At 55.7% G+C, this 27,464-nt stretch overlaps 1 protein-coding gene across 1 annotated transcript in view; it reads left to right on the forward strand.

The window, feature by feature from the left end:
* Positions 1-3,569: 3,569 nt before the first annotated feature.
* The window catches only part of OSBPL5 (oxysterol binding protein like 5), a 68,640-nt gene continuing 44,745 nt past the window's right edge, over positions 3,570-27,464 (forward strand). Inside the window, exon 1 of the mRNA XM_074273923.1 lies at positions 3,570-3,708. The gene's annotated coding sequence lies outside the window, so the exon portion shown is untranslated. The remainder of the gene's footprint in view (positions 3,709-27,464) is intronic.

Here is a 27,464-nt window from a genome sequence, read left to right on the forward strand (position 1 = left end):
AACAAATATCTCCTCCTCTCGGGCCCTCCCCAGCCCAGCTCAGTCCAGCCCTGTTCTGGTTCTTCCTTCTGCTGCCAAGCAGAACAAAGCCAAGCCCTCCTGGGCTTAAAGTCCCACTGCCAGCTCACCTTCTGCAGATTCAACCTCCCCGCTCCCTGCACTTTGGCTCAGCAGTTCCCATTCTCCTCCAAAATTACTTTGCATTTTGCTTTTGGTTTGTAAATAGTCCATATTTGCTTCCCCCATATTTGCATTTCCTTCTCTCTAAGCTTACTTTTCCCCTGTAAGCTTTTGGAGGGCAAGGAGGTAGAGTCCTTTTTTATTATTATTGTTTGCTTCTATATCCTCTGGGAGCCTGGTATTGAGCCTGGCACCTGGCAAACACTTAACAAATATTTGCTGAATTGGACTGAGTCGAGCAGAGGAGATTTCAGACTGCCATCCATGGAGCTGCCACATTTAATTCATTTAAAGAGCCCCAGAGAGGGGGCTGCTGCAGCCATCCGCAGGAGAGCAAGTTCTGAGCCAGGGCCTGGGCCTCTGCCCCCCCAGCAACAGGACCTCGGCACGCCAGGGCACCCCGGAGCCCTTGGGAACACCTTGGCAAAACTTAGCAGGACCTCCCCACCCCCTCCTGTGGTTCTGAGGTACCACTTCCCTGAAAGAGCTGAGGTCCATCCCGCTCCCCCTTCCCCTCCCGTTCTTGGCCCCGGGAGACTTGGGGCTTTGGGGAGCACGCAGCCTTGTTTGTCTCCCTCAGCTCCCCACAGTTGTCCCAGCAACCCTGCAATTAATGAGTCCTTTCTTCCCCTGGAAACACAAAATGACCCAGCAAGCTTGGACCGGGATTCCGAGTTGCTGGGGAGCGGCGGCCTCCTTGCTGGAACGGCAGCCTGAGCCCAGCTATGGCTCTGAGCTTTTTCTCGGATCGCTTCTGCATCAGAAGGCATCAAAAGGTGACAACACATTATAGAGCGTCTTTAGGGAGGGAGGGCCTGGGAGAGCATCCAGCCCAGTCCCTTCTCCGGAGAAGGAAACTGAGGCTGAGACAGGGAGACAAGTCTTGCAGCTCTGCTGATCCAGGCCTCCGGGCTTGCAGGCAAGGCTCATTTCGGGAGGGGGCAGTTGTCAGCTTCCTGACTTCCCTTCTGCCTCTGTGCTCCCAGCCTTCTGGGAAGGGAGAGCAAACATCTGAGCAAAGAGATTGTCTTGGGAAGGCAAAGAGAGAGCTGGTGAGGCTGGGACGGGGATCCCCCTGAAATAAGATGCCCAGGGCTTCAGGCTTAGCTCTGACCCCTGCCATTGATCGCCAGGCAGGCTATTAGACCCTCCTGGCTGGTTTCCCGGCTGATGAATATTGGTCTCTTTGCCCAGGATTCCCGGCATCTTTCAAGTAGCTATTCACACTCTGCTCTGGTTTTGGTAGGTTTGTCCAAAATGGGAGGCGTCCGCCTCCTGGGGTGGGCCTCTGAGCCAGGGAAATGTAAAGGGGAAGCCTGTTCAGATAGGGATTGGACTCCATGACCTCTGCGGTTCCTTTGCCCTCTGAGGTTGGGGAATTCTAAAAGAAATGCAGCTTCTCGCCTTGTGTTTGTGGGGTCCCTGCACTGCTTGGGGAGGGGGAGCTTCACAAAATGATCTCCTCCCTCCCGCCCGGTAGACGGATTGGCCGGGACTGTCCGAGCTTGTCAGGGTTAGGGAACGGCTGACCCCGGATGGGGCCACTGTCCGGCCGCCCGCGGTGACCCAGCTGAGGAGGACTGCGGGGCTCTTGTCTTTCGGGACCTAGACAAGGCTGAGATCAGCTGGCTGCTGAAGCCCCACCAGGAGATGGCCAAAAGGGGCTATTTCCTTTTACTGAAGCGCTGATGAGAGCAGACCCTCAGCGAAGAGCAGCTGGGAGCAAGGCAGGCGCCCCTCTTGTTGTGGAGGGGCAGGGCGCTTCCGTAGCTGAGGTCGTGTCCCTGGATGTCTGAGAAATGGGCTGTTAACCCTGATGCAAAGAAACTGGGGAGATACCGAGGAATCTTTCTCCCTCAGTGGAAGATCCAAAGGGAGAGGCTTGGGGGGTGGGGAACATACAGAAGATACATATGTGTGTAGCATGTATGGCTGTGGGGGGTGGGGAGAATCATCACCAAAACCTCCTTCTAGAGGCAGGCTCTAAATCCAAGCTGGGCCAGGGATGGCTGGGCTCGGGCTTGGAGAAGCCGAGGAGGCGTTTTAAGAAAGCAGAATTTTTCTTGGGGGGAGCTGGAGAATCCCCCAGCATAGGTTGGGCTAACGGCTTCTTGAATTAAGGTTCCGACTTGTGCAACCCGTCGCGTTCTGGGTCACTGAGCTTTCTCCAGTCCTTTTAAATGGGAACAAGGTTGGTAGGAAACTAGGGATGAACAGGGGCCTACGGAGGAGGACTAAGAGACAAGGGCCAAGGACTCGAATCAGAAGAGCTTTAAAGGGAAGAGGCCTCTGGAAGGCCATATTTTGTTTAAATAGACAAGGATGGGTGTAAAAAGGGGCTTTCTGTATCAGAGGAACCTACCCATGAAATCCAAGGAAGCACAGTGGGGGGGGAGGGCAAATCGGCCGGGCCAGGCAGAATCCGGGCTCCTCCCAGCCAGGCTGGGCCGAGGGGTCCTCCTCATCGCATGGACTTCAGGGGGAGGGGGAGGAGGCCAGACACGTGGGGCACCGCTGAGAAAATGAAATGGGAGCCGGAAAGAGAAAGCTCCGGCTCGGGTACAGAAAAGCCACAGGAAAGGCCAAGATGAGAAGAGGCCAGGCGAGCGGCAGAGCTAGGATCTGAAGAGACCTCAGGGTGGGAGGGAGGCGGCCGGCGCCAGCCCGGCTCTCCCCACCCAGCGAGCCTCGGAGCCCGGGAAGCCCCACTGTGTGCTGGGCGCTGTTCTAGGTGCTGGAGCCCACGAAGCTGCGGCGGGAGGGGGGGGGATGACGCCTGGGGCGATGCCATTGGACTGGTGGGGGGGGAGGGGGCCTGTCCTCGCGGGGAGCGCTGCCCACGAACGGCCGGGCCGCCCTGAGAGCTCACGGGCCACGGGGAGCCACGGGGAGCCACGGGCTGCCCGCGCGCTCAGTTCCGGGATCTGGGGGCTTGTTGAGGTAAAGCTCTGGATTCGGTATTTGGATAACTTGATGTTCAAACTGAGTACAGAGACAGACAGAGACAGGGACGGGGACGGGGACAGGGACAGGGACAGGGACGGGGACAGGGACAGCGACAGAGAAGAGACAGAGACAGAGACAGGGACTGGGACAGGGAAGGGGACGGGGACGGGAAAGGAAGGGAAGCGGCAGCTTTCCGGGTGGAGGGGGCTGGGCAGAGCAGGCGGACCCTCCTTCCGCTCCGCCTCTGAGCCCGCTGTGGCGTCACTCCGGGCCGCCCCCCCCCCCGGGGCCAGCCCCGCCCGGGCCCCGCCCTCTCCACTAGAATCTGGGTCACCCGAGCAGGCCGCTCCGCGCCGCCAGATCCGGCCCGGGTTTTGGCCGCGCCGCCCCCCCTCGGCCTCCCCCTCCCGCCGCTAACGTGGTTGGCCGAGCTCTCTGGTATTTCCTGCAGCAGGCGCGCTCGGATCGCCAGCTGGGCAGCGTCGGGGCCGCCCCAGCCCGGCTCCCAGCCCCGGCCCCGTCCGCGCGGCCCCCGATCGTCCCGACCGCGGATCCCGGCCCCGGGCCGGCTCTGCTGCAGGGGTAAGGCGGCTGCGGCGGCTGAGGGCGGGGGGCGGGAGAGGAGAGTACGGGGACCCCCCCGCCGCGCGTCCGGGACTAGAGAGGCGGCTTTGGACTGGGTTCGGGGTCCCCCCAACACATACTTACCCACGCCCCCCCCCCCCCCCCGCGGAGCTGAGGAGGTGGGGCGGGGCAGCCTGGCCGGGAGCCCGGGTCCGAGGGGGGAGAGGCAGACTCGGGCCGGGGGTCCCCGCGCTCTCGGGGGCTCTGTGGGCGATCCGCGGCGCCACGCCCCACGGGACCGGGCTCCGTCTGCGTGGGCTCTCGCGGCGCTCGTGGGGCGGGCACGGGGGGAGGGGGCGCCTGTCTGGCCCTGGCACGTTGGTCTCCGAGTCCCTGGCATCGGTGCAGCTCAGAGCTCTGCTCTTCCTCCCTTTAATCCAAATCCGGGAGCCCCCCCCCCAGTTGTGTGTTCTCTGAGGGGCGGGACTGGGCCCGGAGCCTCCAGCTAGCTTGGGGAAGGGTGGGGGGATCCGGCCAAGGAAGGGCGGGGGCCGTCGCGGCGCCCCGAGAAAGGTCTCCCGCCCGTGCTGGCACGCCCGAGGCCGGCCCCCCGCGGGCCCTCCGTCCCGAGCCGGAGCGAGCTCCGAGCCGCCCGGCCTGCCTAACGCCCGGCCGCTGCCAGCTCCTGGCTGGGGCGCCCGGGCCGCGGGCACGACGGCCGAGCCCCACATGCAGCCCTTTGTGGGGCCGAGAACGAGGAAGGCGGCGTGGGGGGGGGGCACGGGGGCCGCTGGGGCCTTCGCACCGGCCGCACGTCGGGGGTTTTCCGGGATCTCACAGGATTCTCCCCCCAGCGCCCGCTCTGTGCCCCCGGTCTCGGGGCCTCCTCCTCGCCCCTCGGGCTCCCATTGTCTGCCTGGGACTGCGGGGACACCGAGAGAGTGAGAGTGTGTGAGTGGGGGGGGGGTGTGAGTCTGTATATGTGTGAGAGTGTGTGTGTATGAGTGTGTGTGAGTGTGTGTGTGTATGAGTGTGTGTGAGTGTGTATGTGTGTGACTGTGTGTGTGATTGTGTGAGTGTGTATGACTATGTGTGTATGAGTGTGTATGTGTGAGTGTGTGTATGACTGTGTGAGTGTGTGTGTGAGAGTGTGAGTGTGTGAGTGGGGGGGGTGAGTCTGTATATGTGTGAGAGTGTGTGTGTATGAGTGTGTGAGTGTGTATGTGTGTATGACTGTGAGTGTGTACGTATGTGTGTATGTGTGTATGACTGTGTGTGTGTGTAAGTGTGTGAGAGTGTGAGTGTGTATGATTGTGAGTGTGTACGTATGTGTGTGTATGTGTGTATGACTGTGTGAGTGTACGTGTGTGTATGACTGTGAGTGTGTACGTATGTGTGTATGTGTGTATGACTGTGTGTGTGTGTAAGTGTGTGAGAGTGTGAGTGTGTATGATTGTGAGTGTGTACGTATGTGTGTGTATGTGTGTATGACTGTGTGAGTGTACGTGTGTGTATGACTGTGTGTATGTGTGTGAGTGTGTATGATTGTGAGTGTATGTGAGTGTGTGCCCCTGTCCCAGCCCCCTTCCCTTGGGCTTGGCCCTCACGTGGGCTCACCTGGGGAGGCGCCGCTGAGGCCGAGGCTCAGTTTCCCAGCGCTGGCCGCCCAGGGCTTACTAAGCTGCCCCATACGGGCTGAGCCGGGTAGGGGTCCGAGGCCCCTCCTGCCGAGACCATCCTGGGCTTTGCTCCCCCCCCCCCCCTGCGCTGAGGGAGGAGCAGGCCTGCTGGAGAGGCGGGACCAGCCCTGTGCAGATGTTCACCAGCTGTGTGACTGCCTCGATGTTCTTGGCTGTAAAATGGGAATGCCGGTAGTAGCCCCTACCTCCCAGAGCCTTGTGAGGATCAAAAGAGATCATCCTGGGGTGGAAGGGCTCTACAAACCTTCAAATGCTGTTTTATGCGCCTGCTGTATACCAGACACCGTGCTAGGCCCTGGGCGCCCTGGGGAGCCCCTGTGCGGTGGATGGCTTTGCAGAGAAACCGCAGAGATGCGAAAGTTCCGAGAACAGGGACCAGGGACTTGGGGGAGGGAGTTTGGAAAGGCCCCCCCTGGAGCAGAGGCCACCCTGGGGGGAGGGAGGGGATAGTGCCTGGCCTGGAGACTCAGCAGCCCAGCAGGTGATAAAGGGCTGGGGGGGGGGGGGGCGAACAGAGGGACCAGAGGGGGAAACTGAGGCAGAGAGTGGGAGTGCCTGTCCTCCAGCACCGCAGAGGGGGTGGGGGCTGCTTCCTTAAGAGGGAACAAGGTGTTAGGGGAAGACCCTTGAGCCTTGGGACAAGCAGGCTTCAGGCCCTGCGGACTTTCCTCCCTATCGTCCCACATGACTTACCAAGCCGCCCCTCCCCCCCTCCTGCCGAAGGCTGCTGCCTGCTGGGCCGTGACCTTGACCCGAGCCTGCTCCGGATTAGGACTCGCTGAGACCCCCACGAAGCCCCCACAGCTCTCTAGTCTTTTTCTTTGTTTTGGGCCCGCCCACAGGGCCTAGGTGACTGGCTCAGGGTCGGGCAGCTAGTGTCAAGTGGATAAGGTTGAATTTGAACTCTGCTCCTTTCTCCTCTGCGCCCCCTAGTGGCCCCTTTAATGGTGCCGATGGCTGCCGGTTCTCTGGGGCTTTCTGGGTGTCGGGCACCAGCCACTTGGATGGGCAGGGCTGGGGAGGACGGTGAGAGCAGGAGGGGGCCAGGAGCGGGCCTGGAGCTTGAGCAGGCCCGGGCCCTTTGTGCTGCTTGGGCCCCGGCTCCGCTCTCCCCCGTCATCCTGCTTCACACGTACAACGTGTGGCAAGCGGACGGCCCGGTGAAATCACCCCGAGTTTCTCACAGCGGCTCCCACCGCCGGAAGGGCGCCCACGGGACCGGGCCGGGCACACATAACAGAGTGGGAGGCCGCCAGCACGGAGCTGCAAAAATATCTCCCCGCACTTGAAACAGCCGCAGATATTTTTGTTCCGGTCGCACCCGCACCCAAGATGTCGAGCAGCCTTCACGGCTCCCTTCGGCCCGGCCGGGGCGTCTGGACAAAGTTGGGCCGGCATGGGATGGGCCCCCGAGAGAGACCCCTCCCCCCATTTTCCTGCTGGGGGAGGGAAGGTCATATCAGCCTTGCTGAGAGTCAGGGCTGGTGGGGGCAGCCAGGTGGCGCAGTGGATAGATCACCAGCCCTGAATTCAGGAGGACCCAAGTTCAAATCTGGTCTCAGACACTTCCTAGCTGTGTGACCCTGGGCAAGTCACTTAACCCCAGCCTCAGGAAAAAAAAAAAAAAAAAAGAGTCAGGGCTGGAAGGAACTCATCCAATCTGGGATCACTCCCTGTGACCTTGGCCCTGGCCGGCCTCTACCTCAAGCCCCCTGGGAAGCTCAGCACTTCTCACACATCCCGGCCCATTTCTGGCCAGCTCTGTCCCCCACCCTGCCCATGGTCCTGCCCAAACCACCTTGTCCGGCCCAGGCTGAGCTCCACCCCCAGGATAGATCACCATGATGACCCTTCTCTGTTCTCCCCAATGGGACCTCGAGGATCCTGGCGAGCTCCGGAGGCTCCAGCTCTGGCTCCAGAAAGAAGGTGCTCCTCCAGGAGGGATCCACCCAGGGTGGGCACCTGCTTCTCCACCCTCTTAACTCTGCCCCGTCGCATGCAAGGACGCCCAGGGACTTCCCGACTGGCTCTGGATGGAGCCCTTCGAGGGCAGACGGTCCACAGCAGCTGTGCAGTGACCCCCGCAGCTCCACGCCTTGGGGTCAAGGCCCTGACCCTCCCCCCCCCAAGGTTTAAGGTCAGATGCTCCCGGTTAAGTCAAAGCTCCCACCTGCTGTGTGTCAGATGCTAAGCAGCTGGTGGGCAGGAGGCAGATGGGATTCACACCTGGTTTCAGACACTGCCTAGAGGGACCCGAAGCAAGTCACTTTCCTGCTGCTGCCTCAGTTTCCTTAACTGTAAAATGGGGATATAACCAACCCTCCCTCCCAGAGTTGTGAGAATCAGTGAGATAGCATTTGGTGCATAGTAGGCCCTCAATAAATGTTCCTTCCTTTCCTTCCCCAATTGGATTCAAAGCCCCCAACCATCGGCCTCTGATGGGAGGCCCTCTGCTTCCAGGCAGTTGCACTTTAAGGGCCAGCTGAATATCCTTCATCCCGGAAGAGGGCCATAATATCAGGGAGGCACGGCCGTGACACCCAAGAGAACCAGACTGAGGGAGGGAGGGAGGCTGGGCCGGCACCGGCCTCGCTTTCCCTCCAGAGCCCTCTGGAGGCCAGCAGGGGAGACTTGAGTTTGAAACTAAACTCTTTAATGCAGGCTTTGACTGGGGCAGCGCCCATTCTGCACCTAAGGCAAGGTAGCAACTGAGGCAAAGGCTCTCCTCCTCCCCCAAAAAGGGCTAAGTGAATCCCGAGGGGAAGGCCCAAGGAGAAAGGACTGTGGGCTCCCAGTGCTGCTGGGCCTGGGGCTGATGGGTAGGGACCCACGAGAAGCCCGGGGGCTTGCTTTAAGGCTGATCCTTCAGAAAAAAATCTAGCCAGGATCCCCAGAGGCCTCCGGAGGGGCCGGCCCAGCTGGAGCTGCCCTCCCTCCCACTTGGCTAAATCCTAGCTTTGGCTCTGGAGTGCATCATGAGGTCCCAGGCTGACTCACCCTGCCCTGGGGGGGCTCCCAGGGGCCTCCAGGAGGGAGGGGAATGCCGGCCTTGGGAGGCCATCTTGGTGGGAACTAGAGCCTGTGAATCTCCCAGGGAGGGGCTGGAGTGTGTGCCCCCAGAGGGGCCGGGCCAGCTGGCTGAGGTTAGGGGGGGCGGCCGGAGGCCGGCTGGCGATGAGGAGGCAGCCTGAAATAGGAGGCTCCTCCTGCGGGTGGGAGCTGGGCAGCATTCCTGCTTCCTTAAGGGAGACTGCCCCCAGCCCAGCCCGCTGGCAGCTCCTGCCCCTGGGTCGCCTGCACTGGGGCAGTTCTGGCCAGCTGGGGGCCCAGGAGGGGCCTGGAACCCTGGGAGAGGAGCTGGGCTCGGGCAGAGCCGCCATACCCCTCTTCGGGGGTGCTTCTGGGCCTATAAGCTAGGGGTGACTCCCCCATTAAGGCAGGGGTTCTGGTCCCATTAATGGGGGGGCAGTGTTTCACCTTTACTATGGCAGAGGGAGGGGGGCCTCTGCCCTAGTGGGAGCAGCTAGATTTGGAGGGGAGGGGCTCCACTCTGCTGTCACTCTGTGGGCCTCAGTTTCCCCCTTTAAAATACCAGCTGTAGGCTGTAAAGTGCAGGCTCATGTTATTCCCGGGTGTGAGCTCTTCACACAAAGGCCAGGGCAGCCAGGACGGGCAGCCAGACTCCTCTTTCAGCCTCTCCCCACCCCCATAATCTACACCCAGGTGGGCCTGGGAGAGCCGTGAACTCTCAGGGGGAAGACACGTGCTTAGGTCCCTGTATACTCCATACCTGGCAACAGTAGGTGCTTAATAGATGCTTTCTGAATTGGCTGCAATGACATGCAGACAGCCAGCCGGGAGCAGTTATTTATTTTACAGATGGGGAAACTGGGACCCCGACCTGGTGACTGGCCGGCGACCAGGCTGGGATTTGGGGCCAGGCTGGGATTTCGGCCTAGGCCTGGCCAGCCAGGGAGGGCTGTCCCAGGACCAGAAACTGAGGCTTAGGCCCAGGGAAGGCCTCAGGCCACCCCATGAGAAGGAATTTCCTGCCCTCAGAGAGGGGACTTGGGAAACCCGGTCTCGGCCCAGTAAGTGGTGGTTCATAGTTTGGCATGCAGTAGGTGCATAATTGGTGTTGGTTGGCTTACTGAGGGAAGGCACAGGGGTTTTCAGGGAGGGGTTTAGGGCAATGCAAGTCCTGCAGAAGTGGGAGTCGGGCACTCCTGGGGATTCAGTGCCGGCCTGGGGGTGGCAGGGGAGCGGGGACTGCCTCAGTGTCACTGGGACAGCCTTTCTCAGGGACAGCCGCCGGGCCTGTCCCCTCCCCCCTTCTGCTCCCTCCTGGTGCTGTTTCCAAAGACAACCCAAGGGAGAGGGCAGGGAGCGCCTCTGATTGGCCAGCCCCCTGCCCCCACCTGTCCCAATGGCCCGCCCCCAGCCAAGGCTCAGTTTGGGGAGGGGGGGGATCAGTGAGCAGCCCCACCCACCTCAGCCACCCTCCTGGCAGCTCTGGCAGCGCCCCTGGTTCCCACTGGCTCATAGTAGGTGCTTAAAAAATGCTCATAGTGGGGCAGCGAGGTGGCTCTGGAGTCAGGAGGCCCCGAGTTCAAATCTGAGGCAGACACTTAATACTTAGTAGCTGCGTGACCCTAACAAGTCACTTAACACCCCCCCCTGAAAAAATAGCTTCGTGCCCCTCCCAGTCTGTCCTCAAGGAGATCTGCAAGGGCAGTCGGGCAGGTCCTGCCATCTGTCCTGGGCAGGTGAGCCCTGCAGGGCTGCGGAGGGAGGTCAGCAGAGGTGAGAGAGCCGCCAGCTCGGAAGGAAAACAGCTGCTTTCCAAAGTCCTCTGCAAGGCCTCCCTCCCCCCACCCCTCCTCTTCCTCCTCCTCCTTTTTGCTCTTGAAGAGAGTGCTCTGTTAAGAGGAAGTGGAGGAAGAAGCAGGGGGGGGGGACCAGGGGCCTGATGGTGTCCAGCCTGGGGAGGGGCCTAAGTGCCCCCAGCCCAGCGGGTACCAGTCCTGGCCAACTTCTGGCACTGGTGACCCAGCAATCATGGGACACCCAGGATAAAAGCTGGAGGTGGGCATGGGCCTCGACGGGTGGGCACAGGTCTCTGCCGGCGGGCGCAGCTTTTTTTAAATAGCTTTTCATTTACCAGATACATGCATGGGTAATTTTACAGCACTGACCACGGCCAAACCTTTTGTTCCAACTTTTCCCCTCCCCCCCAGATGGCAGGTTGACCAGTTCATGTTATAAGTTAACTACAATATATGTGCACGTGTCCACCGTTATTTTGGGGCGCAGCTTCTTTTTCCTGCCTTTGTGATGTTCCCCAGCGGCCCGGTTCTCTGTTTCGTGGCGGCCTTTGGTGTCCTCCTTCCCTCTCTATCTCCAGGCTCGCTGCCCGGGGACGGGCCCGAAGGTGCCCTGTCCCCGTCCCTCCCTCGCAGGTCTGTGGGAGGGCTTGAATCCGAGTGCCACGGGATGGGCCGGAGGCTCCTCAGACACTGATGTGCTCTTCTCATGGGGAGGAGCTGGACCCGAGAGCCGAGCGCACAGTCAGACGGCGGCCGTGGCGGAACCCCTGACTTCAGACCCGGTGTGGTGGCCTGCGTCACCAGTGCCCTCCTCGATGGCAGCCCAAGGCTCCTGCAGTCTGGAGGGGAACCCAGGTGGGGGAGTCGGGAAGGCCGGGCCGGGGCGTAGCTGGGACCGGGCCCAGCCTCCTCCTGAGGGATGGGCGGCTGCCAGCTCCTTGGGGAGGACTGCCGGGAGCCAGAACAGGCAGGGCTGGGCAGGGGGCCATGACAATCAGGTTGTCCCGAGACTGGTATCAGAGTGTGGCCGTCCTTCTGGAGGTCATGGGGACGGTCCCATGCCCGGGCTCCCTTCTCCTTTCTCGGGCCGCCTTCGCCCAGACCCCCGACCCTTGTTGGCCAGCAGTCATGTATCGGGTCCACGTGAGGCCCAAATGTGGGTCCCGTGGGTGGGTAAGGAGGCCCGGGAGGTGGCCGTTCTCCAGAGGTAAAGCGGGCGTCAGGGCCGGCTTTGGGCATCTGATGTCCCCGGTGCCCGGGCTGGGTGCGTCACTGGCACTGAGCTGGGGGAAAGGCAGCAGCAGCAGGTCCGAGGCTGGCACGGCTGGCGGGCTCCAGGGCTCGTCAGGCTCTGAGAGTGCGTCCCCCAGCCAAGCGAGGGACGGGATTCTCCCCGCCCCCGCTCCCTGCCAGCTCCATCCTGGGGAGAGTTTGTAGAGCCGGGAGTCAGGCTTCCCAAGTGGGGACAAGGGCACGGGCACGGGAGGCGGGGCAGGCTCACGGTGGTGAGACTGGCCAGACTTGTTTGTCTGGGAGTGACCGGGCGCTCCGGAGCTGGCTCACACCTGGAGGTCCCCATCATTGCTGGGAGCAGCCCCCCTTTGTGAGGGTCATGTCCTAAGGGGGCTTGGGGTTTGGGATGGTGTCCTCCGGGGCCCCTCAGGTCCCAGCAAACCTCGAGTTTCTGGTTCCTATGCCCACAGCCCACTTGGGGGACCAGGAAGCTGCTCGTGGGCAGAGCAGCAGCAAATATGTACCAGTCACTGGGGGTGCCAGACATGGGGCAGAGCTCTGGGCAAACTGAAACGGGCGTCTGCCCTGCAGGTGCCACAAGGTAACGGGGGAGACCGGGTGCGGGCCGCCAGGTACCAACAAGATCCATCTGGAGGAAACAGGTGTCACATGGGGGGGCCAGAAGGGCTGCCTGCTCCCTGGGTTCTAGCTGAGACTCTAAGAAAACCCTAAGGGAGAGCGGAGGAGGGAGGGCATTCTTGGCAGGGGGTACAGCCTGCACAAAGGTACGGCGGCAGGAGAATTGCAGGGGAGAGAGTCGCTGAGAAGAATACAGAATATAGGGAGGGGAGAAAAGTGGAGGAAGTGGGGGGCAGGTTATAAAGGGCTTGGAAAGTGGACTGAGATCTTGGGTTTGCTCCTGGAGGTATTGGGGAGCCACAGGAGTTTGTAAAGAGAGGGAGAAGTGATTTTGGCTGCAGTGTGGAGGAGAGAATGGAAGCATCCCTTGCAGTAGTCCAGCAGAAGGTAATGAGGGCCTTGCTGGCAGGGTCGGCGTGGGAGGGATGTGCCCACTGCCCCTCGCGGGTGGCTCACTGGCTCCACCTCTGTGGCTGGGTCGCAGGGCAGGGGATGGGGATCAGGAGGGAGCAGAGAAGGGCCTGGAGGCCCTTGGCATGCACGGCCCCGTCATCTGGGCAGTTCGGAAACCCGGGCCTCCGGCCTCTGGCTGTGCCTTTGGAGGCGGCCGGCCCGATTCCTGTTTATTTCTTGTTCTGCTGCTGTTGATTTAAAACTACCACAGACCTGTCGCCCCGGCCCCAGCCCAGCTGGCCCCTGAGGCTCTACCTTTACCAACAGGGCGGGGGAGGGCGCCCAGGAAGGAGGGTCGATGATGCAGGAGGGACTGCCCGCTCAACTCCGGCAGGCGGCCTCCAGCTGGCCAAGGGACAATGACTGCCCCCATCCGGGAGCACCACGAGGTCCCCTGCCCTTGGCCCTGGCATGGCTGGCCCACCGTGGGCAGGGGATTGCACTCAGGCAGAGAGCTGCACTCAGTGGGCAGCTTGAGGTCACAGTCTGTGCCGGGAGTCACCGTGGGGGAGAACCGGTGGTCCTGCTCCTGCCCCCCAGTGACATCCTGGCTCTGCTGGGTAAACGGACACTCGCCTAGCCCCACTGGGAGTCATTAACAATTCAGTGCCAGTCTTCAGAGTGGTGTTTAGGTCATTAGAAGTTATTCAACCCATAACATTTAGAAAGTGCTTGCTGTATATGAGGTGCCATGGTAGGTTATCCCCTTCCAAGCCATTTCCAAGGCTATCCTCACAAAACTTGGCCACACTTCAACTCGAGAAGTTTATCCCTATTTTGTATTCGAGCAAATCAGGGGTCCCGAGGTGGATGTGGGAGCAGCTACGGTCACACAACGACCAGAGGGAGACGGGGGCCCGGAGCCCCAGGCTTTTACTTTTCCCTGTGAGAAACAAGTGCTGTGAGGTGGGACCTGACTCTGGACTCTGCGTGGGCCCGTTGAGGAGTCTGTAGCTTGACCACTGGCCAGCTTTCTCAGGGAGGAGCCCAGCCCTTCCTTGTAGCCAGCCATCCCTCCACCCCAGAATCTCCCCAGACTCTTCATGGGCCATCCTCCTGGAGTACAGTCTGCTAGTTTGGGGCAGAGACCCAGAGAAACAAGTGAATTGCTAGGAGTTGTGTGTGTGTGTCACTGCATTTCCCGGGTGCTTCACCTCGGGCCGCCCAGTGTCAGGGTCATCGGCTTTTGTGTGAGCAGCTTCTCTAGCTGGGCTGTGGGGCCAGGTACGCAGTGGCTTCTGAGGCGGTTGTCCTGGGGGGAGGGGGGACCAAAGTCGGGGTCCTGAGACGAGGCGCATACGTGCTTACCAAGCACAGAACTCTGTTACAATGGGGACAGAAGGGGAGCATCCCAGCCCCTGACTTCTCAGTATGTGCCTTAAACCCTCTGGGTGAACCTGAACCTCTCCCTGAAAACTTGCCACCCTTTAAGAGGATCGCCATCAGTAAGTCAGTCAATAAACACGGAGGGTCCCCTATGTGCTGGCCACTGTGCCAAGGCATGGGGAGGGATTGTCAGTGGGGAAGGGGCCTGGAGAATGGCTCTGAGGCTCCAGGCCTGACCCCGGGCCATGCTTGTCCCCTCAGAATAAGTCTCAGAAATGTCTGTGGGCCTCAGAGTCCCCTCTCGCCTGGGGGTGCTGAGGGGACCCAGGGAAAAGGGGCAGAGCTGGGATACCAGAACCTTGGGGGACAGAGTGTAACCCCTCCCCCAAGTGTTTGTGAGGCTCTTGGGAAGAAGAGGTGCCAGGCTCCTCCCTGGGACCTTTTCCTCAACCTCTGGGGAAAACGGCCACATGCCTGGGAGGTCACACGCTCCCCAAGAGTCAATGCAGGCCTGTTGTGCCTGCCAAGTAACTCCCTGTCTCAGCCATTCCCCTCCCCGCTCTGCTTCCTCCATAAACGTGGCTCTGTTTGGAGCTGTCCCTCATCCCATGATGCTGTATGCAAGCGTCCTTCATCCTCCAAGAGGCCCGAAGTGACGTCACTGTGGGAGAGTCAGTGAAAAGGCCGGGATGGACCCTCAGGGGCTGAAACCAGCCAATGGAGCCCTGGCCGGGGACCGGGGGGCCATGTCCCGCTGGGCCCTGTCGTCCCCTGGATGAAGGGTCCTGCCCTCCCTTGGCCAAGGGGACAGCTCTCTATCCTCCAGAGAGCTCTGACCCCGTCACCCCAACCAGAAGTGGTCTTTCTTGCTGTCCTTGCCCCACTGGGTTTCTGTTCCATGTCAGACTGTTCTCTGTAGCTCCTCCATAACTAGCTTAGGGCTCATTTTCCAGGAAGTGCTTAATGAATGCTTACTTTTGGGTAAATAAGAGGCACAGCTATCAGTCCTAACTGGGCAAATCAGTGTCTAAGCCTCAGTTTCCACATCTGTCAAATGGGGATGATCTGTGTGGACAGTGCTTCTTAAATCTTAAAGGTATTCTAGGAAGGTCCTCATGCTCCTGCCTCCCTCGGAGGCCCAGTCCAGCTGGGGAGCACCCCCTACCACTCCTTAACCTGTGGTAGGCTGGGCCTGCTCCTCCCTCTGCCCCAACAGGGATGGGTGTGGTTGTCGGGGTGTGTGTGTGTGTGTGTGTGTGTGTGTGTGTGTGTGTGTGTGTCCCTCCATCTCTCCACATGCTCAGAGTAAAGCTGCCTAATGAAGCACAATTAGGGGAGTGTAAGGGAGCCTTCTTAGGTGATGGGGGGGGGTAGTCTGGACCGATGGGCTAACCAGCTGCCGCTGGTGTCTGTTTTTTCCCAGCATGCACTGGTCCTGGGGAGGAGCTGGCTCAGCTCACACTCAGACCATGGTTGCCGAAGGACCCGGCCAACTTCCTCTTCTTGCTCGGTCACTAACTCCCACCGTGCGACAAGTGACTTCCTGGCTCCCGCCTTCCTTCAGATGAGGTGGTCATGTCCAAGGGTCCTTGGTGCCCAGACCTCTCTAGAGGCTGGCGCTAAGGGGTTAGGAGAAGCGGGGGAGGGGGCTTGGCCGTAGTCGCCCCAACAGCTGCCAGAGGGTCTCCAACCACAGAGGTAGCCAGCCACGCAGTGGACGAGCACGGCGTCTGGAGGCGGGAAGACTCGCGTTCAAGCTGTGTGCCCTGGACGAGCCGACTGGCTGACTGCCTCAGTTTTCTCATCTGTCAAATGGGGAAAATAGGTGTACTTCCTTCGCAGTGTTGTGAGAATCGATGCTCTTGGTGCAGTGTGGCAGGTGGGAAGTGCTTAATAAGTGCTCCTTCCCCAGGCTGAGCCACCCCAACCCCCAACCCGCCTCTGATCAGCCCCACCTCAAGTGGCCCAGCTCCCCTTGTGGGCCAGGTCTGTCTGCTCGGGGACCCTCGGATGGCCCCCGGGCCTGTGGGAGTCGGCTTGGGCGGCAGGGCTCCCTGGCCAGGGAAATCCTCCAGGCAGGAGAGACGCCTCCCTGCTGGCATTAGAGACGGGCCGTCATCCGAGAGGGCACCTTTGGGTGGCGGGGGGCGGGGAGAGGAGGCAGGGCGCGCCAGGCTGGGGGCGGCCTGGGGCTCTAGGGAGGAGATCCCGCTGGGCTGGAGGTTTCCTCACTGGCTCCTTGGGCCACCTGCGGGGAGGGCAGGTCCTTCCTCAGCCCCAGCCCGGAGGCAGTCACTGGGAGCTGTGATCTTTGCGGGGGACATCTCCCTCATCCCCCGGCAGTCCCCTCCCCCATCCCCTGGCAGTCCCCTCCCCCTCTTTGCTGGAGCCCACCCGCTGAGGGCTTGTCCTCCCCCTCTCTGAGCCAGGGCAAGCAGCCGGCTGGGGTGTGGGGGGGGGGGGCTTCAGAAGGCTGGGCTCTGTCCTAGGGCCTGCTGTCCTTGGCTCCCGGGCTCGTGCTCCCTCTGTGACCTTAGCAAAGCCAGGCAGCCATTCAACAGGGATTTATGAAGCACCTACTGTATATGCGAGGCACTTTGTTCTAGGCTGAGAACGCAAGGAGGAAACAAAGTCTGGACCTTCATGGGGAAGGGGGGTGAGGAGAGAGAGCTGCGCTGCCCCCCCCTTCAGAGGAATTCCCATTATTTTTGGTGGGACCAGCCAGTCAGAACCAAGCTGGGAAGTGGGTCTGGACACACCGTTTGGAACCCTGAGTTAAAGCCTCAGACAGGAACTTGGGGGCTGAGGGGGGCTCAGAGCTCCCTGAAGCCAAAGGGGAGGGAGCCACACAGACCGCAGGCAGCCATTGGCCCAAAGGCTTAAAGTGAGCCCATTCTCCGGGTCACATCTGGGGAGCCGGGAAGCCCGGAGGAAGGCCCAGAGAAGGTCCCGCAGCAGGCCCGAGGCACCTGGGCATTTTTTTGAGGCAGTTTCCGCCATTTCATCTCCTTTAGCCTCAGTTTGCTCATGTGTAAAGTGGTTCCCCTGGGCCAGCCCACTCTAGTTCCCAATCCCTTGGGCCTTTTTCCCTGGGGGGGGGTGGAGTGAGGAGCGGGAGGTCTCTAGGGTGGGCACGCCCAGTAGGTTCTAAGGAGCAGGCTGGCCCCCTCTTCTGTGGCTGGGCAAAGACTGGGTGGCAGGCGCGGGGCACACGCATTGGAGAAGGCCCCCCAGTTCTCCAGCAGGGTTCTGAGGGCAGCCGGCCTCACCCCGCTCGGTCCTGAGCGGCCACGGGGGACGCTGGCCAGAGGGAAACTGAGGCTTGATGTCCATGGAGAATTCCTCCAAGCAGGGCCCGCTGCCCGGGGAGAGAGTGAGCTCCCCGTCACCCACAGGTGCCCCCGGGTGTGGATGTTGGGGCAGAAGATGTGTGAGCGCAGACTCCTGGCCGTGCCCGAGGCTGGATGCAGCTTCTTGACTGTGGAGAGTTTCAGGGTGCCGCCCCCCCGCCCAGTGGAAGGACCCAGACTTGGAGGAGCTGGTACTTTTGTCTTGGGACATTAGTATTTCCAAGCCCAGACATCCTTTGAGGACTGCCAGGGCCCGGAGGTGGCCCCTCTGCTCCCCAAGGCAGCCCCCAGCAGACCCGGCCCTCACAGCCCTTTCTAAGAAAGCATGGTGGGACGCGCCCTACGCGCTGTCTTATTGTACAGTACTGTTCTGTTGTGCGACCATTTTACCGTGTTCTTGGTACTGATGAGCTCAGACCTGGCACTTCCTGGCCCGCCTCTTGCTCAGCCCTGTCTGTGTCCCAGGAGCGGGCAGGGGAGAGAACAGGATGGGGCCGGCTGGGTGGTCAAGCGGGCGGCCACCCCTTGTCTGTCCCGACGGGCAGGAAATCTCCCCCGTGCCGGGACCAGAAATGGCCAGATTCTCACGAGAGAGGAGGCTGAGCTCAGAGGAGAGGCCAGGGACTCAGGGCTCAGAGGAGAGGCCGGGGACTCAGGGCTCAGAGGAGAGGCCGGGGACTCGGGGCTCAGAGGAGAGGCCGGGGACTCAGGGCTCAGAGGAGAGGCCGGGGACTCGGGACCCGGAGAAGATGGACCCTGTAGGGGAGAGGGAGGAAGGGTAAAAGGTGTGGGCTCTGGGCCGCAGGGCTCGGTCCTGGGACTGCTCATCTAGGAAACCTCAGCCGGCCCAAAAGCTGGGCAGATGCCCCTGAGCCAGCAGTCCCTGACCAAGTGACGCACGGCGGGCGGGAGGGCTGGCCGAGCTTGGCGTGAGAAGGGGCGCTCGGTCCCTCTGCTTCCCGGCAGGGCCCCCCCCCCATGTTGGGCTTAGCCCGGAGGAGCGGCTTGGGGTTTCCCCAGCACTGAGGCATTCTGGCCTTCGCCCTCCCACCCCCCTCTGCTCTCTTGCTCACTGCCGTTGCCAGGCTGGCTCTGGCACCAGGGGGTATGGGAGTGGGAGAGTCTGGGGCCTCCAGATTAGCAGCAATGCCCCAACTTATAGAGGAGGAAACTGAGGCTGAGAGCGATGAAGGGCCTTCTGGACAGGAGGACGTGTTTGCAGAGGCAGTTGGAGGCGGGCACCTGGGCCCCTTCCAGCCCCAGCCTTTGCCCCCAGAGCCGTGATGCAGTGAAGGGACCAATAAAAGGGGCCCCCTTTCTGGGACCGCCGGGGAGGTGAGGGAGACACAGGCAGGTGGGACATGAGGGGGGCTCCCAGTAATTATGAAGTAATAAATGAACAGTATTGGGGGGCAGAGGGCATTTGAAACCCGACTTCCTCTGTAAGAGACAGACTGTCCCGCTGTGATCTCTGAGGTTGTGCCCCTTCTCAGCCCCGACAAGGGTCAAGCTCGGGCTCCTGAGGGGAGCACAGGAGGGTCCAAACCCCCATCCCCGAGCTGCTGGGGCAGAACAAGGCCCATTAGAGAATGATAGGGAAGGGGCCTCGGGGGCTGCTCTGGGGCCTGCAGAACTCAAGGAGCCTCATCCCTGTTTCACAGCTCCTGGGGAGATGGAGCAGGTCCAGCGAGCCTGGCCAGCGCAAAACCTCTGACTCAGACTTCCCTGTAATCAGCTTCTGGTGCCTGCTGGGCCGGCCTCGCCCCTGGGTGGTCCCTCTCAGGGAGCCTCCCTCGGCACACAGTGAGTGGGCTTCTGCCCGCTCTGCCACCCGTCAGACACGTCCCCTCACGGGACTTGGGCAGAGAGGGCCACAACCAGGGCCTCATCACCAGGCTGGGCCAGCTCAGACCCACCCATGGAACCTCAGGCTTAGAACAGGGTCCCTCCTGATCCTCAGGCCCAAGGCCCAGGGGTCCGGCCCAGGCCTCAGGGCCAGCAGGAGCCTTGGGCTGAGTCAGGTAGAAGCTGGGCAGACCAAGGCCGGGAGGAGGGAGGAGTGTGCCGCTCACTCCTGTATGACTCTGGGCATGGGGCTGCACTAGCTCTTCTCTCCCAAATCTGTTTCTCTGGGGGTAGACACGGGGATGCCCCCAGCCACGTCTCAGCCCTCAGGCCCAGGATGCCCCCGGGACAGCCTCATTGGAAAACTGTCACCTACAGTGGTCTGGGGCTGACTTGGAGGGAGGCTGAGGAGGGAACCTGGGAAAGACCATGGAGGAAGGCTGGGGAGAGTTCTCTCTAACTGGGAGGCATTTGGACAACAGAAGAGCCTTTGTTTCCCGTCAGGTGTTCCCGAAGCCCCAGACAAGCTTGGCTGGCTGCTTCCTGCCCTTGTGCTCAGCTACCTTAGCTTGGGGAGTTCATTATTTCCTTGTTAATGGAGGGGAGGGTAAAGGAGGACCCTTGAGTCTCCCTGGGCCCCTCTGGGCCCAGGCAGGGAGGGTAGTGAGATCATAGACAGCTCCTCAAAGTCAGCCCAGCCCAGCCCTCTGAGCAGAGGAAGAAACTGATAGCCAGAGAGGCTGGGCCCTCTCCGGCTGGCACAGGGAGGGTCCACCAGCCCACAGGCCTCTTCCCCTCCCTTGGGCTAAAGAAGCTTCAGGCTATCAGCCCAGCCACGCCCAGAGCACGCCCTCCCCTCAAGAAAGTCTGAGCCCAGAAGGACCCAGAGCAAGGGTGTTGCCCAAGGGCTGGTCCAGATTCACCTGCAGTTGTAAAGTACTTAATCAAAACAAGTAAATAAATGCAGTAAAATGTAAATAACTTTCAAATTTTGTAATCTAATTTTTCCTATGACGTGTAAACATTTCAGTTCCACTTTCTTTTTCCCAATTCTATGTAAAGACAGTTTTAACATTCATTTTTTAAAATGTTGAGTTCCAAATTTTTCCTTTTTTCCCTCTCCTCCCCCTCATGGAGAAGATAAGCAATTTGATGCAAAGTCTACATGTGCAGTCCTGTAAAACTTATTTCCATATTAGTCATGTTGTGCAAGAAAACAGAGACCTCCCCCCTCCCCCCCTGCACACACAAGGTTTTTCTCTGGAGGTGGAGAGCATTTTTCATCCTGAATCCTGTGGGATTGTCTTAGGTCACTGCACTGCTGAGAATAGCAAAGGCATTTACTGCTGATCATCACACGGTGTTGCTGTTACTGTGTACAGCGTTCTCACGTCACTTTGCATCAATTCATATAAGTCTTCCAAGTTTTTTCTGAAACCATCCCCCCATAACAGTCCTTGTAGCCTAATAGTGCTCCCTCACACCCATATGCCACAACCTGTTCAGTCACTCCGTGGATGGGGATCCCCTTGATTTTCAATTCTTTGACACTTCAAAAAGAGCTACAACAAATATTTTTGTACAAATTTTGTGCAGATTTTTCTTTTTTTTTGTTTTGTTTTTGTTTCTTTGGAGGTACAGCTCTAGCAGTGGTATCACTGGATCAAAAGGTTTACATAATGGGACTAGCTGCCACCTAGGGGAGTGGAGGGAAGGAGGGGAAAAGCTGAAACAGAAATCTTTGCAAGGGTCAATGTTGAAAAATTACCCATGCATATGTTTTGCATATAAAAAGCTATAATAATAATAAAAAAAAAGCTTACATAGTTTTGCACTCCTTTGAGCATAGTTCCAAATTGTTGCCCAGAAGGATTGAATCAGTTCACTACTCCACCACCAATGCAGTAGTGTACCTGTTTTTCTCTCATCCCCTCCGGCATGTCATTTCTGATCAGTGTGAGGCAGTACCTCCAAGAGCTTTTAATTTGCCTTTGTCTAATCAGTCCTGATTTAAAGCATTTTTGATAGGATTATAGATATCTTAGATTTCCTCTTCTGAACTGCTTGTTTATATCTTTTGACCATTTATCAGTTGGGTAACAACTCTTTTTATCATCAAATTCTTTTGATGTTTTTTGTTGATTTTTCCAGCCTGTTTCTTGACTTTTATGTTAAAGTTGGGCTTTGCTCACCACCAGATAGATGAGCACTGTCCCAAGCTTTGCTCACCTGGGGGTGGGGAAGCACTGTCCCAAACTTCAGGCTTTTGGGGCTGCTGTTTCCAGAGCCAATTCTGGGGGTCTGTAATATTTCAGTGCTTCCAATGTGTGATGCTGTGTGAGATATGGCCACTACTCTGCTAGTCTGAACTCTGGTCTTTATCTGGGAAGGGTTCCTCTGCAGCCACAAGTGCTGGACTCTCTCTGCCTTGGTACTGCAGATAAGGCCCTGCTGCTTTGTGCCCTGGCACTGCATGTGGACAATACGGTTACCAGTCAGTGCCAGCTGCACCCAGTGCTAGCAATCTCTTCCTGATCTCTTGTCACATGCCCTCCCTGAGCTGTTGCTGCCGCCAGTCTGTAAGCTCAAGGCAGGCTTCAGTCCTGCCAGAACACACTTCTGCTGCCAGGATAAGGACATTCTCCCATCTTTTGTTGGCTCTGAAACTCCAAGATTTGATTTGAGATATTATTGTAAAGTTGTAGGTAAAAGAATGTTGACTCTAATTCACTTCTGTCCTGGGGTTTTCAGTTGTGTCTGACTCTTTATGACCCCATTTGGCAAAGTTACTGGAAGGTTTGGCCATTTTCTTCCCCAACTCATTTTACACATAGGGAAACTGAGGCAAACAGATTGAAGTGACTCTTCCAGGGAGACCGGTCTGAGGTTCTCCTGACTCCAGGGCTGGTGCTTTATCCACTGTGTCATTTAGCTGCCTCAAAGATATACATTTTCTTTTAAGTACTGTTTTGGCTGCATCCCATAAATCTTGGTATATGATCTCATTGTTATTCTCTTTAATGAAATTTATTGTTGCTATAATTTGTTCTTTGACCCGCTTGTTCTTTAGCATTATTTAGTTTCTAATTAATTGTAATCTATTACCATGAATATAATTTTATTGCATTATGTTCTGAAAGTGCATTTAAATTTTTGCATTTGGTTGTGGGGGTTTTGTGTTCTAATATATGATCAGTTTTTGTTTTTAGCTTGACAGAACATTTTTTGTTTTGTTTTGTTTTTAATATTCATTTTGAGTTCCAAATTCTTTCTCTAACAAACACTCCACCCATTGATATATTCATATTCATTGCAGATGTGAAATCATGCCAAAGATACTTCCATATTGTTGCTAGGACATTTTAGAAGATATTTATGATAGGCCAGGTTCTTCACCTTTTTTGTGTGTCATTCTCTTTTGGAAGTCTGGTGAAACCTATAAAGTTATGGGCAGTTTTTGTATAAGGTCCATAACCTGCAGAGAAAAAAGTATATTCCTTTTTATTTCTGTTCAGTTTTTTTCCAGAAGTCTATCATATCTAACTTTTCTAAAATCTTATTCATTTCTTAACTTATTTTTTGTTTTTCATTTTTTCTCTAGTTTTGAGAGAAAAAAGTTGAGGTCCTTCACTCATTTAGTTTTACTTTTAATTTCTTCCTGTAACTTATTTAACTTTTCCTTAAAGAATCTAGATGCTACACATATATTGTATTAAGAATATATTATAACACATTTAATATGTATGGAATTGCCTGTCATCTAGGGGAGGGAGTAGAGGGAGGGAGGGGAAAAATTGGAAAAGTGAATACAAGGGATAATCTTGTAAAAAAAAAAAATTACCCATGCATATGTACTGTCAAAAAAAATTATAATCATAAAATTAATAAAAAAATAAAGTACTTAGCATAAAAAAAGAATCTAGATGCTATACCATTTGGCACCTATATATTTAGTATTAATATTATTTCATTGCTATTGTTCCTTTTGACAAAATTTGACAAAATAGATTTAATTAAAAGAGATAATAAGAATAATTACATTTTATTCTGATTATCTCTTTTAATTAAATCTATTTTTGCTTTTGCTTTGTCTGAGATCATAGTTGCTGCCCCTGCCTTTTTTGTTTTTGTTATTGCTGTTCAGCTAAAGAATATTAGATTCTACTCTAGCTCTCTAACTCTTTCTTTCCATTTTAAGTATGATTCTGGTAAACAATATATTGCTAGATTCTGATTTCTAATCCATTCTGTTATGTTTGTTTTATGGGTGAGTTTATCCCATTGATAGTCTTAGTTATGATTACTAAACATTGGGTGTTTCTCTCCATCCTGCTTTTTCCTCCTGTTTCTCTTTCACCCTGTTCCTCCTCAAAAGTTTCTTTGTGTTCACCACTTCCCCCAATCCACCCTCCTTTCTATTAACCTCACCACCACCCCTTATTTTTCCTCCTCTTTCTACTTTCCTGTAGGGTAAATAGTTTTCCATATCCGGCTGAATGCAAAAGTTATTCCCTCTTTGAACCAATTCCATGAGAGCAGGATTCAGTCATTGCCCACCACCATTCCCCCCAATCTTCTCTACTCTAAAAGTTCTGCACATCTTTTTTATGTGAGTTAATTTAGCCCCATAGTACCTCTCCTCTCTCGCTTCTTTCATCTCTCTTACACACTCTTTGATTTTATTTTTTTGGATATTATCTCATAATTAATTTAAACAGTCTGCTTTCTCTTTATGTCTAACCCTAAATGTGCCCTAACCTTCTAACTGCCCTAATAATGAGAAAGTTCTTAGAAGTTATATTTATCATCCCATATAAGAATGTAAACACTTTAACTTTATTGAGATCTTTATGATTTCTCTTTTGTATTTAACTGTTTGTGCTTTTCTTCTTAAGTCTTGTATTTGAAAGTAAGATTTTCTATTTTTATCAAGAATGCTTGAAAGTTTTCTATTGAGTATTTTTTTCCCCTGAAAGATTATATACTCACTTTTGCTGAATAGGTGATTCTTGGTTGTAATCCTAACTTCTCTACCTTGAAGAATCTTATAATCCAAACCCATTCAATCAAAAGCTGCTTATCTTGTGTGATCCTGATTGTGGCTCCATGATGATTTCAATTTTTTCTTTCTGGCTTTTTGTAATGTTTTCTTTTTGAACTGGGAGCTCTGGAATTTGGCTATAATATTCTTGGTAGTTTTCATTTGGGGATCTCTTTCAGGAGATGATTTGTGGATTATTTCCATTTATATGTTATCCTCTGATTCTAGAATATTAGGGCATGTTGATATTTGCTTGAAATATGATGTCTATGGTCTTTTTTTATCATGACTTTCAGATAGTTCAGTAAGTCTTAAATTACCTCTCCTTAATCTGTTTTCCAGGTCAGTTGTTTTTCCTAAAAGATACTTTACATTTTCTTTCATTTCATTCTTTTGATCTTGTTTTATTGTTTCTTGCCCAGTTCTAATTTTTAAGAAATTATTATCTTCAATAGCTTTTGTACTTTCACTTTCCATGTGGTCAATTTTACTTTTTAAGTAGTTCTCTTTTGTGGTTGTTTTGTGCCTCTTTTATCATTTGTCCTGTTCTAGGGTTTTTGAGGCATTTTCTTCAGCATTTTTTGTGCCTCCTTCACCAATTTGCTGTTTTCACCAATCTTCATTATTTTCTTGTATCACTTGCATATATTTTCCCAATTTTCTCTCTCTCTTGATTTTTGAACTCTTCCAGAAATTCTTTTTTTGGGATCCCAATTCATATTTTTCTTTGAGGTTTTGACATAGTTATTTTCTTCTGAGTTTCTGTTTTGATCTTCCCTGTCACCATAGTAATTTTCTGTGGTCAGTCTTTTTTGTTGTTTTTTGTGGTTACAGTTTGCTCATTTTTCCAGCTTATTTCTTGATTTTAACTTCATGTTAAAGTTAGACTCTGCTTGTAGGCTGGAAAAGAGCTGTTGTCCAAGCTAGTTCTTGGCTATTTCAGTCCTTTCAAGATGGTATGCTCTAAGGAAGGGTCTAATCGCTGCTCTCCTGGTCTGTGTTCTGGTCTGGAAGCATTCTTTTCTGCTCTGAAACCAGGGTTCCCTTTCTTCCGCTGAGATATCTAATGTGCTAGTGCTCCTCCTCCCACTGGGACTGAGGCCCAGAACCACCTACGCGTCATCCACAGAGACCCCAAAAGAGATCCCATCGTCTCCTTCTGACCAGTTATCAGACATCATCTCCTCTTTCTGTGAGTTGCATCTGGTAATTTAATCACCCCCAAGATCTGCCGCCACACCAGGGTCAGCACTGAACTGCATTCACTCTCACCCTGGTGGGGCAGATCTTTCCTGCTGACATTGACTTGTCTTCACCCCGTCCTTTTGTGGGTTCTGGAGTCCTCATTTTGAGGTGTTACTTTAACATTGTTTGGAGGGGATTTGGAAGAGTTCAGACAAATCACTGCTTTACTGTGCCCTCTTGGCTCTGCCCCCCTCCAGAATCATCAATAAGAACTGTCATTTATAGAGCACCTACTCTGTAGCAGGCACTGTACTGAGAGCTTTAGAATTCTGGTCTCATGTGATCTTTAGAACAACTCTGGGAAGGAGGTACTATTATTATCCCCATTTTACAGATGAGGAAATTGAGGCAAACATGGGCTAAGGGACTTGCCTGGGCTCACACAGCTAGTCATTGTCTGAGGCTGGATTTGAACTCACTTCTTCCTAACTCTAAGCCCTACATTCTGGCCATTGTGCCACCAAATGCCTCCTAAAGGCCATTTTCTCTTTTTGTCACCTTAACCAATCTGACAGGTGTGAGGTGAAACTTCAGAGTTGCCTTAATTCAGGTTTCTGGCATTCTTGGTGATTTGGAGCCTTGAAAACTTGGATTTCTTTCCCTGGAATCTGCCCGTCCTGGTCTTCTGACCCCTTCTCAGTTTGGGGACCGGGTGTCCTTTGTTTTCCTATGGTTTCTCAATGGGCCACATTCCCAGCCACCCACCACCTTCCCCCAGGGAGCCAGCCTTTGTAACAAAGAACAGTTAAATTTGCAAAGCACAAGGAAGGATTTGATGGTGAGAAGTCTGCACCCCTAAACAGCCTTCCAAGGAGAGGGGGGAGCTGCCTGCTGGCCTGGCTCTTCTAGGGACTGGAGGATTTCAGGAAGTCCTTTTATCTTCTGAGACACTTCCAGGGCCCCCGCTGCCTGCTCCCTGGGGAGCCTGCAGCCTGGACCAGCAGCCAAAAGGAGCCTTGGGCTCCCTCCTCCCTGTGAAGACAGCAAACCTTCCAAATCATCCGGGGCCCAGGCCTGCCTGACCCCTTCTCCAGTTCTGGGGTCTCCAGGCTCCCCCCCATCCTCCCGCCCTCCCAGTCCCTTGTGTCTCCACGATGGCATGGGCAGCCTTCCCTCCCCTCTTCCCCCTCTCCCGTAGCTGGCCTCCCAGCCCTAGTCCATGTAGCTGCTACTGATTTCAGGAGACTGATACATTATCCTAGTGGGGATGCTCCAGGGGTCTCTTCTGCCTTCAGGCCCCTTCCTGGCCCTCTGGCTTCTGCCCTAGATAAACCATTCCTTTAGACTCCACTCCCAGGGCTTCATCTCCAGACCCTTCGCTGTGCTGCTTGCCCACCTGGATGGGCTTCAGCCCGCCAGCCCTGGCTTTGCCTCTCCCTGGCTCCGTGGCCTGGAGCAAGCTTCCCCTGTTCCAGGAGCAATCAGGCCATTTAGTCTTCCTGTCTCATACCCCCTGTGTCTGCCCTTGGCCCCAGAGAGAGCCAGTTGGGGCTGTAGGACAGAGAAGGCAAATCTTGTGGGCTCCTTCCTATTGCAAAGGGATGCAAGGACGTGCTCAGGGCTGCTCGGGAGAATAGCTGTAGTTTGGGGGGGTTTGAAGGACACCAAGCATTTTTACAAAGGCACTGGGAGCTGGAGGATATGATTATACTCATCTTACAGATGAGGCAACTGAGGCAGAGTTAAGCAACTTGCCCAGTTTATATATGAGGCCACTTTTGAACTCAGATTTTCCTGACTTCAAATCCAGGGCCACCACCCAAGGGCCAAGAATTCGCGCCTCCCTTGGACAGCAAGACTGGTTATACCTGTTAGATGCATGAGACTAGAATGTGTGCTATTACATAAGAGGAAACTGGCCTGAGGCGGGGAAAGAAGGAACAGATGGCTCTGGATCCCAGAGTGCTGGGTTCAAAACTTGTCTCCTCTAGTCCCTGGGTCTTAGTTGGGCTCTGGCCTTCTTCTGCTCCAGGTCTAGGAGTATGGGATCCGGGAGTCCCGAGTCTCTGAAGCAGGCCCACCTCCTTCCTTCTGGCAGGCCCTGCTCTCCTCCCCAAGGCAGGCCCACCTCCTTCCTTCTGGCAGGCCCAGCCTCCTGCAGCTCTCTGCCCCTACA

The sequence above is a fragment of the Sminthopsis crassicaudata genome, chromosome 6, assembly GCF_048593235.1.
Source record: "Sminthopsis crassicaudata isolate SCR6 chromosome 6, ASM4859323v1, whole genome shotgun sequence".
NCBI classification, from domain to species: Eukaryota; Metazoa; Chordata; class Mammalia; order Dasyuromorphia; family Dasyuridae; genus Sminthopsis; species Sminthopsis crassicaudata.